The sequence below is a fragment of the Fukomys damarensis genome, unplaced genomic scaffold (assembly GCF_012274545.1).
Source record: "Fukomys damarensis isolate Sample0158 unplaced genomic scaffold, DMR_v1.0_HiC HiC_scaffold_38, whole genome shotgun sequence".
Classification (NCBI taxonomy): domain Eukaryota; kingdom Metazoa; phylum Chordata; class Mammalia; order Rodentia; family Bathyergidae; genus Fukomys; species Fukomys damarensis.
In genome coordinates this window covers 76,793,743-76,805,926 of record NW_022900950.1, presented here as the reverse complement: position 1 = coordinate 76,805,926, position 12,184 = coordinate 76,793,743, and positions in this window count along the sequence as shown.

Sequence of the window (12,184 nt, the reverse complement as noted above, 5' to 3'; positions counted from 1 at the left end):
CCCTGCCACTCACATCCTCACCAGCCTTTGCTGCTGTTGTTCTGGATTTGGGCTGTTCTAAGAGGTGTGTGGTGGACTCTCACTGTTGTTTGTTTTTGTTTTTGATTTTTTGGTACTGGGAATTGAATTTGAGTCCTTGTGCTTGCGAGGCACGTGGCAGAACCACTAAGCTAAATCCCTGGCCCAAAGCTTTTTATATGTTTATTGCCATGCATTCGTGCAGACTTTTTGTGTTGTTTTCATTTGACTTTGTATTACTTTTATTGCTATTTTAAAGCCAAAATTATTATAACTATAATTATAATTTATATTATATTATATACATTATAATTTATAATAATTATTATAAATTTATTATAACTTATTGCCTATTTTACAGATTTTTTACTGATGATCTTTTCTCAGGTTGCAATCACATAACATTTAAATATTTTGAGCAATAATTCATTTTTAACTTTCATGTTCATAACTTTTTCTTGTCCTGTCAGCCTGACCTGAATATCTTACATAGATATTAATAATAATGTGTTAGTACAATGTAATATAATAGAATTTTTAGATACTCTTTCTTACTTCTGAATTAGAAAAAACATTTCAAATGCTTCACTACTGAGAGCAGTGTTAAGCTTAATAAGAAAAATGTCTACATTAATAATATAATTTCTATTTTATCTTAAGATGAGTATTTGAAGATGAAGAATGAATATTAAACTTTTTTACCTTTCAAGAACAGATAGATAATATTTTTTATCAGATATGAGTAAATACTTTGTCCTACTCTTGATTTGCTCTCCTATTTTTCTGTATTTTAGGAGGAACAAAACATTTTGAAAATCTTTACAGATATTCTTATTTTCAAAGCTCTTAACTTTTCCTTCTGATCAAATTAAGGTCAAAACATCATAAAATCTTACAATGAGGGAAATGAAATATGAATATATTTGAATGTATACATGTGATTTTGTTTCTTTATTTACTACATTGTTTTATGCTAAGATAGCACCTAGTCTAAGATTATAAACAAAAAGAAATGAGGAATTGCAGTAGGAAAGCAGGAGAAATTCAGTACTCAAAACAGAGAAAAACATCTTTATTTCACACTCTAGTGAGATAAATAGAATTTTGTTTCATACTCAGAGTTGGAAATGATAAGTTAAACAGAAAAGTATAAGTATTATTGAAAAAGAAGTTTAATTTTACATTAATGTGATTTGAGTTTATTTCTAAAATAACAATATAAATGTTATCCAAGTACAAAGTTTAGACACTGCTTTAGGTTTATCCTGTCCACTGCCAGGTTACCGCCTTCATCCCCTAAAACCTCGTGGTCTCACAATATTTATTAAGTAAAATTTAAAACTGGAGTGAATAACTAATTCTGCAGATCTTTTGGAAATTACTACATTTATTTTCTTTTATTTTTTTTACTAAGATAAAACACTGTTTTTATTTTATGTTGTGCTGAAATTGCTAGAATTCTGTTTGTTCATTTCTTCATGAAATTTTGTAGGAAACTGATGCTATTATAGTCAAATATGAGTATTTTGAAAATGATTTAATAAAACAATCATGAATAAAAAAATTATAGTTATAGTGTAAAGAACCCACAAAGCACAATAAATATCTATGATGCTTCTAACAACAGAGCCCAGCCCATCCCAGATGCAAATGATGAGAGCAAACTGTGTTTGCTTGAAAGTTTGAAAGACACGACCCTGTAGAGGTGGGTACTTGGGATCAAACAGGCCCAGCTAATGAACGTAGCTGCCCTGTGCTTATGGGAAGCCTGGGGAAGAACTACCCCACTCCCTGCTCTGGACATCGGTGTCTTGTAGCGTCAGCCAGTTGGCTAGAAACATTTACAAGTGGTCAGTCCACAAGCCAGCCTGCAAGGTGGAGGAGACGATGGGGAGCCATGGAAAAAAGTCCTGGAGAAGTAGCCAGAATAAATGTTACATATTTTTAATTGGATTTTCAGAGTAGATAAATAACTGGGAGCACAACATCTGTAATTTAAATAGATGGGAAAAGACACTGTTACACCTATTGGTATCGTATAATCTATTTTCCTTTAGGAAGACAGAAACAGACAATAGCAACACTGACCTGAATTTTACTAGTTCATGCACTAGTGGTTGACAAATTAAGACACCCTTCTTTCAAGAGTTCATTTTTTCAATCATCTCCAAGTATGAAAAGTTGCTTCATAGCTCCTTCATAGTTCAGAAAAGGGCTATAAATTATCTACCATAATGTGGTCTGAGATGTTTAAGTAAAAACGAAGTATTCAGAAGTTGTTTGGTAGTACGTATTTCACGTCGGGATTCTTTGGAAAACCTCTGTAGTTTAAAGTCATTGGTGAACATCACCTCTGCTAATTGAAGATATACAGTGACAGTTCAAAAATCAGGCTGCCTTACAGTTTCTCCGTGTCTACTTCCATAACAAAAATCCAGCTAGAACATTCAAGTCAAAATAAACCATGGAGCTGGGAGTGTAGCTCAATAGTAGAATGCATGCTTAACACATGTGAGACCCTGAGTCCAATCTCCAGCACTAGCAATGAATGTATGAATGAATGAAAATAAACAGTAAAATCCTGTCCTTAGCATTTTCTCATATTTGATACGAGAAATAGCTACTCCATTGCTAACATAAATAATATCACTTAACAATGAAACAGAGGAATAAGTTAATGATGTACTTGGTAATTCTTAGCATTGTGATATAGATATAAGCGATACAAATTTCTCCCTTGTAATTTGTTTCTAGTTTCTGGAAAATGTTATGGAAATATAATCAAATTTAAACATCAGTATTCCAATGTGCTTCCTTGCATGAGGGTTACAGAAATGTTTTCACTAATAACTCCTGGAATTTTTCAAGAAGGAGAGATAATAACTGGAAAGATATTTTGTTACTAATTTGCAAAATCTGTAGGGAGGAAGGAAATCTTAGAGAATCTCATAATTAATTAAATTAAAGATTGATTTTTGGGATTCTGTCTGGGAACTAAGATGAAACTCATGAAAATTAATTGCTGTGTCAACTTGAATAAGAAACAGCTAGCTGAGTAGTTGAGCACAGTCTGGTTGTGTGTGGATGACTGGCTTACTGAAGACAAAAGACCCCCTCAGGGTGTGGGGAGCACTAACAAAAAACTTGTAACCCAGATCCCGTATAAAGGGGAAGGATACAATCTCACTTCCACTTCTTTGGAGGAGTTCCCGTCTTTGCTGTTGCCACTGAATATTCATCTCCAGGCTTCCAGCTCCAATCCTTCAATTTCCTCGAGACTCTGCAGTGAGCTCTAGGCTTCCAACTTTTAACTGTATCCTCTGACTCTAGCACGTACATGACCTTTTTAAAAAAAATTGGGGGGAGGGTACCAGGGATCGAACTCGGGACCTTGCACTTGCAAAGCCGGCTGTGGAATCACTGAGCTAAATCCCCAACCCCTACGTGAACATATTTCACATTCTTTTACACTTGATTCTGGGTTCCTTCAGTGTGTGTGTGTGTGTGTTGAGAGAGAGAGAGAGAGAGAGAGAGAGAGAGAGAGAGAGAGAGAGATACTGAGCCACTGAACCCTAACTGATACAAGACTCCAACTGGTTTGCTATTCTCCAATAATAGCCCTAACTTGGGTCTGTCAAGTGAATCTTTCTGTGCATCTCAGAGAGATTTCCAAAACTGTTCAAGACTAATTTTCAAAAGGGTAAAATCTTTGCCATCATTTAAATATAAAATAACAACCTGTCAAAAGTTTAAATTAATAGGGGAGTCAGTCAGATGTCAAAATCAGCTCAAATGACAATTTAGAGAAATTTATATTCTCATTGAGACAAATTTAATTTGCATAGCCAAGGATAAGAATAATCTGCAATGTTATGGGTAGATACCATTTGAATTATAATCAGTTTTCCTCCAATTAACTGGTAAATCTACGAAATTGTTCAGTAGTCTGAGTAAGCAAAGACTTTCAAAGTGTGCACACTAGAAGGACCACTTAGTCTTGGGTGCATCCAATGGACAGTGCCCAGTAGTTCACTAAAAAAGCCCTCGGTGATTTGGTTTTTGTGCATTTCCAAGTCTCATATGGATTTTCCTGAAATCTAACAGTGATTTTGTTACTACTAATGCATGATCACACCCTTTAGATTTTGGATTACATTTCTTGCATCCCGGTGTCACTAAGACAGTTCAAAGGATCTGTATCGTCACATTTGCTGTGACACTGACTCTATCTCCCACATCTTCAGTCAATCTTGACCTCAGAAAGATAACGGCAGGAAATTCTGTGCTCCCTCTGTAGGTATGTTAGATGTTCCCAGAGAGCTCAAGTGAGAAGGGCTGGTCTCATGTCAGAGTTTACTTTGGCTTCTGTGACCCGGAATGCATTTGCCTGTTTAGCAGCACTTTCCTCTGTCAGGAAGTGAACCTCCAGATGTCGGGGCTCAGCATTTGCATCGACCTATGACTGTTTCAGGAACTCTGAGGTCGGAGTCCCCAAAATGCTGTTAATACTGACCATTGCCTGGAGTCTCCAGGAAATTTGACATTGGACTGCTGGGCTACAATTCTGCTGCAAATATTTCTCTATTTCCCTGCTCAGCATTGACAGACCAGAAGGAAAACGAAGTTCAGAACGCTTGTAGGGAGAGCGGAGCGGCCTTTCTGTCCTTTCACTGTGTACCTTCGGATTTCACGAGAAGAAAATAAAGCACTGCTTAAGGCAGTGGTATTTTGTCCCTGAGTTAGTATCGGTTACATATAATTATGAACTCATCCAGGCCACATTTCTATACGTTTCTCCAAGTCATCAACTCTAAGCCATTTTGTCACTGATTAGAATAGCAATTCACGCTCTCTTGTGAAAACTATTGGACACAAAAACTGACCAGATGGTAGGGTAACTGACAGACATTTGGAAGAGAGACTGAGTGTAACTCGGTTGTATGACATTTGTAAGTAACTGTTGTAAGTTTATGTTCCTGCGTGTCCAGCATAGAAGAACAAAATGTTAACCAAGAATTCAATTAGCCCTGTTCTACAGGCTTCCCAGCTTAATTTCATGTCTCCCCATTCTCCTCCTCTTTGGAAAACATTTTAATTATAGAAAATTTCAAACATAGCAACAAATATGGATATTCCTCCCTCCAAACTCTTCTCTTCATTCCTCTGAATCATTTTGAAACAAGTGACAGACATCGTATTTTATTCCCACACATTTGAGAATATAACTCTGAAGTACAAACATTCTCTGTGGCTTACCATAGTGTCATGTTGGTACTTACAACTTAAGGGATAATACCTTAGAATTGTTTTGTTGTTGTTCTTCTTCTTCTACATCTTATTTTTATAACTAGATTACTTTTCCCTACACAGTTTCTCATGACACTGATCCTGTTTACTGTATATATTTGGTGTGATTTCAAGGGTTCTTTCTGTTACCAGATTTCTCATAAACTGATTTAGAGTTTTGCTCAGATAAATGCAATTTTGGAAGACTGTATGATAGGTGACATTTTATTTTTTTTTTGTTGTTTTTTCTCCTACTAAGATTTTTTAAAAAATCTTAGCTATTATTCCTATCTATTTGCAGTACATACATAATGATTATATTCTTCATGGAAAGTTGGTCCGTGTACATAAAACCTTCTCATGCTTTTTGCACCCTTTTCCCCTCCCCTCACTGCCCCTCCTGTCCATCTCATGGTCTTGTTCCTATTGGCTAAAGATCGATCACCCTTGAAGAAATCTCCCTGTTAGCTACTACGCTTTTTATATTGCACTCTAATTTATTCAATTTCACATATATGAGAAACTTTGTGGCATTTAAGCTTGTGTGTCTGATTTATTGCACTTAATATTGTGGTCTCGAGCTGCATCCATTTCCCTAAAAATGACTCAACTTTATCCTTAGCAATGGCAGAGCAGTGCTCTTTTGTGTAAAATACCACACTATCATTACCCCTTCATCTGTTGTTGCATATGTCAGCTCTTTCCAAGATTTAGGTGTTGTGAGTTTTGCTATTATCATTATGGTAAGCCTGTATCATTGTAATATGTCTGTAACTCTATTGGAAAGTAACTTAGAAGGGGCCCAGCTGGGTCAAATGGAATTTCTACAATTAGGTTTGCAGGGAAACACCATACCAACTTCCATACTAGTTTACATTCATACCTACAATGAGAAGGCTTCCCTCTTCCTCATACCCTCACCGGTATTTTTTATTATTAGATTTGTTTTCATGATATCTACTCTTTCTGGAGTAAACTGGAACTTCAGTGTTGCCTTCGTTTGCATTTCTGCAATGACCAGAGATGTTTAGCACATTTTTTCTTGTATTTATTAACTATTTGAATTTCTCCTGAAAATTGTCTGTACATTTCAGTGGCCCATTTTATGACTGGGCCTTTTACTTTGGGGAGATCTATGTTGTTTGCATTCTTTATATGTTCCAGCTATTGTTTCTCTGTCCCAGGAGTAGCTAGTAAATTTTTTCCCATTCCATAGATTGTCTCTTCAGTATATTGGTCAATTTCATTGGTGTACTGAAGTTTTTAAATTTGAGAAAATTTCATTTGCTGATTATTGGTGTCATTTCTTATGAAACTGAGTTATGTCTAGAAAGTCCTTTCCTATTCCTATGTGTTCAAGAGTTTCACCTGTTTTATCTTCCTGTAGTTTAAATGTTTCTATTTTAATAGTTATATCTTTGATGCAATTTTATTTTTATTTAGTTCAAGCTAAAAGACATGTATCTAGATTCAACGTCCTGCATGGGGAGAGCCAATTTTCACACTACCATTTAAGAAACAGGCTATATTTCCTCCAGTGTATTTTTTGGACACTTTGTCTGAGGTCAGATAATTGCATGCACGTGCGGTTGCTTCTGCACCCTCTACTGTGTTCCTTAACCCTCACATTCATGCTTGAGGAAGCACCATGTTTTGCTTTTTTAATCACTGTAGCTTTAAATTTAACTTGAAACCTGAGATTGTGATGCCTTCTGTTTTCCTGTTATTGCCCAGGATTGCTTTTAATATTCTGAGTCTCTTCTGGACCCATATGAATTGTAGCATTGCTTTCTTTAGTTCTGTGAGAAATGTTGTAGTTATTCTCTTTGAATTGCATCAAATCTCTGTATTAATTTTGGTAGTGTGGCTTCCATTTGCTGACCACCACTCCCATCTCCTTTATCAGCAAGCCATATTTTTTGTGGTGGATGCTATTTTGATGCTATTGTTTTCCTCATTTCTTCTTCAGTGGGTTCATTATTGGTGTGTTGTTCTATTGCTAAATTTACTATTAATTCTTTTAGTCTTTTGTAGAAATTTTTTGAGTAGTATACATAAAGGATCAATCTTGTCATCTGCAGTTAGTGATATTGTGATGTCTTCCTTTCCTACACATATCTTTTTTGTTCTTTTCTGTCACCTGATTGCTCTGATATTTTGAGTACTATATTGAACAGGAGTGAAGACAGTGGACTTCTTTGTCTTGTTGCTGATTTGTTACGGAATTCTATTTAATTTTGCTTTTTCACATGATAGTGGCAGTATGTTTTCCGTAAAAGGCTCTTAGCAGGTTCTGCTAAGGTTCTTTTCTGTATCTTTTCATAATTTCTATCATGAATGGATGTTGCATTTATTTAAGCGTTATGAGCTGCTTATGGACAACTTTGGAGGAAATTCTATGTGCTGCTGAGAAGAATGTGCTTCCTGTTGTGGAGTAGAAGGCTCCATGAGGTAGGTATCAGTTTAGTCAGCTTGTCAAAGGTGTGGCTCAACTCGTTGATCTATTTGTATTCAGTGGATTTTTGGGATCACCCAATGCAATTTTATTGAACTGTTTAATTCTACTGCAGTTATTATAGTTTCTTAAAAACTTCAGGTATTTAGAGCTCTTTCAGCTACACAGCAAAATTGAGAAGATATGTAGATTTTGTACATCCCTCAGCCCTCACACCTTTATATTCTTTCCATTGTTACCTACCACTGCCCAGCATGTTGTTACCACTAAAAGTTCAGAGTGCACCTTGGTAAGCATGGTCAGCAAGTCGAGACAAATGTAAAATAACGCACACCTGTCACTGTGTCTCATACGGTGAGTACAGGAACTTACGCTGCTTTAAAATTCCGTGCTGCATCTATTTACATTTTATTTTACTCATTATTATTACTATGTTCTTTATTTCTTTTGAAACAGGATCTCACTGCGTTGCCCAGGCTGGTCTCCCACTCCCAGGTCTCAATGGCCCAGCCATGGCAGTGCCAGAGTAACCTGGGGAGGCTGCAGCTGTGCCCCACTGAAACTGCCTTACTGAGCTTCTAAATGGTAAACGTGTCTGCTCTTTGACGCACAGGAGGCTCTTCCACTGACTGCTGGATCTTTTCAAACATACTGATCTTGGACAGCTTGCCTGATATTTTTCATTTGACAGACCTTTCCAGGTTTATCTTACACATATCCTGCTCAGAACCTGGAATTGGATACTTCTAGCATCTCTGTTTTGTTGTTTTTCTGTAAAAAAGGACATTCAGATACCACAGTGAGTGCTCTTGGAATCCCTGTTACTATCAATGAATTTTGTTTCTAGTCATTTCAAGGGACAGAGTTAGGACTTTTTTTTTTTTCTGAAACAAAACCAACATGAGTTCAAGTATACCTTGTTCCACGTTCACATTCAATTTTACAATTATTATACAATTTCACTATGTTACACATTCCTTCCTTCCAGCACAGAAAAATGATTGGCCTGAGATTTCAGTCACATCACCAATCCAATTATGTATAACAATTTAAAGTTGTTTTTGCAATATTTTAGTACTTTATGTATATACAATTAAGACGCTATTATTTTATGATCTTAAGTGTTTTAAATTTACACTGGCAGAAATCGTCAGTTATCCAATATGTTTATTCTTCCTTTTAACCCAGAGATTCTCAGTTTTGTTAATTTCACATAGCACATTTCTGAGTACGATTAAGCCTCACAGAAAATCGGGTTTCAGTTAGTGAGAAAGAGGAGGAGCATGGAATTACATTGTCAGTGAAATGCCAGCCACATTTACTTGGAGCTCTAGTTCTGCTTCTTTCTCCCATTTAACCAATGGGTCCATGTCATTAATGACGGTTCTTCTGGCTGCTTGTCATGGCCTTTAATTGATTTTTATTCTTTTCATTTTTGCATTTATAAATAAATCATGTTACACCACAAACTATGTACCTCTCCTTTGTCCCTTCCTCTTGCCAACAACACACACGTCTGTGCATAAAATCTGCTTTTAATCATCATTAAATTAAAATATCCTGAACATTACATTAATCTTATAACTTTGTCTATAGTAAAAGGGGAAAGAAATGAATAGACATACTTCTAAAATATTATTTTCCTGTATGTTCTTTTTTTCCCCCTCATTGAGTTTATCTGTACATTTTAGGTGTATAGTACAGTTACATCCAACATTGGGATCTTGTACCTTTACATGACAGGTCTTGGTTCTCAATTTTTCCCCTTACCTCTGTCCTCCCTTCACCCCCTCCTCCCTGCCCTATTTACAAAAACTTTATTTCCATTTTTTCATTTTCTCATTTTTTTCTTTTTCCTTATTTCCTTTCCCCTACCCTTCCCACTTCCCCTACACCTTTAAAATATAAGTATTTACACTTTTATGCATGTTGTCTAATTTGTATTTGTTTTTACCCAGCTAATATAAGTTAGGGAGAAACAAGTTTTAGCTCTCTTCCCTTGATAGTTAGTGGTCATATTTTGGCTCTGGACCCAGAAGCCCTAGAACAGTCACAAGCCCTAAAGAAGGAAGCCAAAGCTTCTGGCTTCCTCAACTCCAATTTCTTTTCATCTAAAGAAAAATATTGAATGAGAAAATCTGTGCGTTAATTGCTTGGGTAGATCCTATGAACTATGACTATCACATAACTCCTTCCTCAAAAGTCTTGTCATAAGGAGCTGGGTCTGAAAAGGATTTGGACATTGTTGAAAAATCTCACCAGTAGCACTGACAACAATTACGCCAGCATTTAAACCTAAATCCTGGGTCACATAGAACAGCACAAGTTAGGTCATTTGAATTTAAATTCAGGTGTATCACTTTCTAAGAGTGTTACTTTACATGAATTATAACTATAAGATGGATATAATAACTTTAGGTATCCATACAACAGTTATGAGCATTACTTTAAATATATAAAGATGCTATATCTTTAAATATTATTAGAGATAGTCAATATATATTTATTTGTAAAATTATCTATTACCAACTGTTGAAGAAAATCATAAATGCTGGACATGAAAGGGATACTGATTTTTTTCATAAAATCAATGAAATAAATTGGGAAATGTCTTCTTCATGTTAAATTAGATTTTAAGATATATGATCCTGTTCCTTTATATGGTATCTATTACTAATCATACTCTTTTGGATGCATAAATTATTTATTGCTGAGAAAATATTACATGACTTTCCAAAAGCAATATAATCCTAATCAAATTCTATTCAATTTCCAGTGGGTTTAAATGTTTTACAGAAAGCAAATTATCAGCACTCCCTTATATCTTTTATAGTCTCATAATTTTGGTACCACTGTTGAGTAGCTGTTGGTGATGTTAAGATACTGTGAATATCTACTTTATCCTCCAAACTGGGCTTTAAACAAAAGGTCCTACTGCTCTACACCATCAATCTTGGCTTAGGTTTCATACCTTAAGGTCCAAATTAATGTCACTCTGGCACAGGGCTGTCAGCTTTTGACTTTTCTCTGTGCCAGTTCATGAAATGATGAAATGACCTATGCTGTGTTAAGGCAGACAGAGATTCAAGGAACAAGACAAATCCTTTAGATGCAGTGACAATCTCCTGTGTGACCAGCATGGAAGAAATATTTCCTTCCTTGCTGTGGATTGGTTGTGGGCAATAAATACTCATGATTTCTTAGTAGCCCATGTAGTTTTTGTTGAATGGTAATCTACCACTTTAAAATTTGTTCAGCATGATGTAGAGCTGAGCCAATTTACTATTTCATGACACTCTCAAAAGCTCACACAATTAAGTCTGAAGATTGAGGTCCCTGAACAAAGTCTGGAAATGATACAGTTTATCCACCTGCCCCTGAATTTTTATTACAGAATTTTATTACTAAGAATTCACACACTAAAGAGAAATTATCAATAGACAATGGGTCTCTTGTTGACTTTCTCTGCTAGTACAGAACTACATCAAATCAACCATAATCTTTAATAAAAGTCATATGCATAATTTCTGAATCCTCAGTGTAGGTACCTCCTAGTAGTTTATGCTAATCCCAAGAGCAAAATGTAATAAAAAATACTAAGCAAATCATCCTTAAATGAAAGTAAAATATTCAAAATAGTAATTCAGTAATAATATGTTATGGTTCCTAATGCATTAGATAATTATTACTAATATGTTTACCATGTAACAATAAAGGCATAAAAGGAGTAGTCACTTGTAAAAGGTATTTTCCAAGGGATTCAATAATAAAGATTGCCTTTTAAGAGGCAGGTACTCAAAGTTTTGATAACTGTTATGTTACTCAGTCCAATGGCCAAGTTCATTTACAAATGGAATGCTCCTCACATCTGGCTGCATTGCCTCTATTTCCCATAGGACTTTTTCACAGGCATTTTTCACAAGGAAAGAATTTAAGACAACAGGTTACTAGGGGCTGGAGATTTGGCTCAGTGGTTCTGCTGTCTGCCTTGCAAGCTCAAGGGCCCAAGTTTGATCCCTGGTACCAAAAACAGAACAAAACAAGACAAAACAAAACAAAACACATTGCTTTTTGAATCTCAATTACTTGGGATTATTATATTTATCTATTAAATATATTAAATTATTTAATAAAATATTACTTATTAAATATATATATTTATTTTTTACAATGACCCAAGATTATGGATTTAAAGACTCACAGACAGCTGATGTGCAAGGCTCAATTCCTTTCAGGGATACTCTGTTGGGAAGTATTTCCTATGTAACAGACATCTACACATTAGGAATTTAGCTACATGATGCTGTTCTATGGATTCTGAAGTGGAGATTAGTAAAGAAAGTCAGAACGTGACCATAGTTAACTTAGTAAAAAGCATTTTTATACTGAAACCACTGCAGAAGAGGAAAAGAAATTGCAGCATAA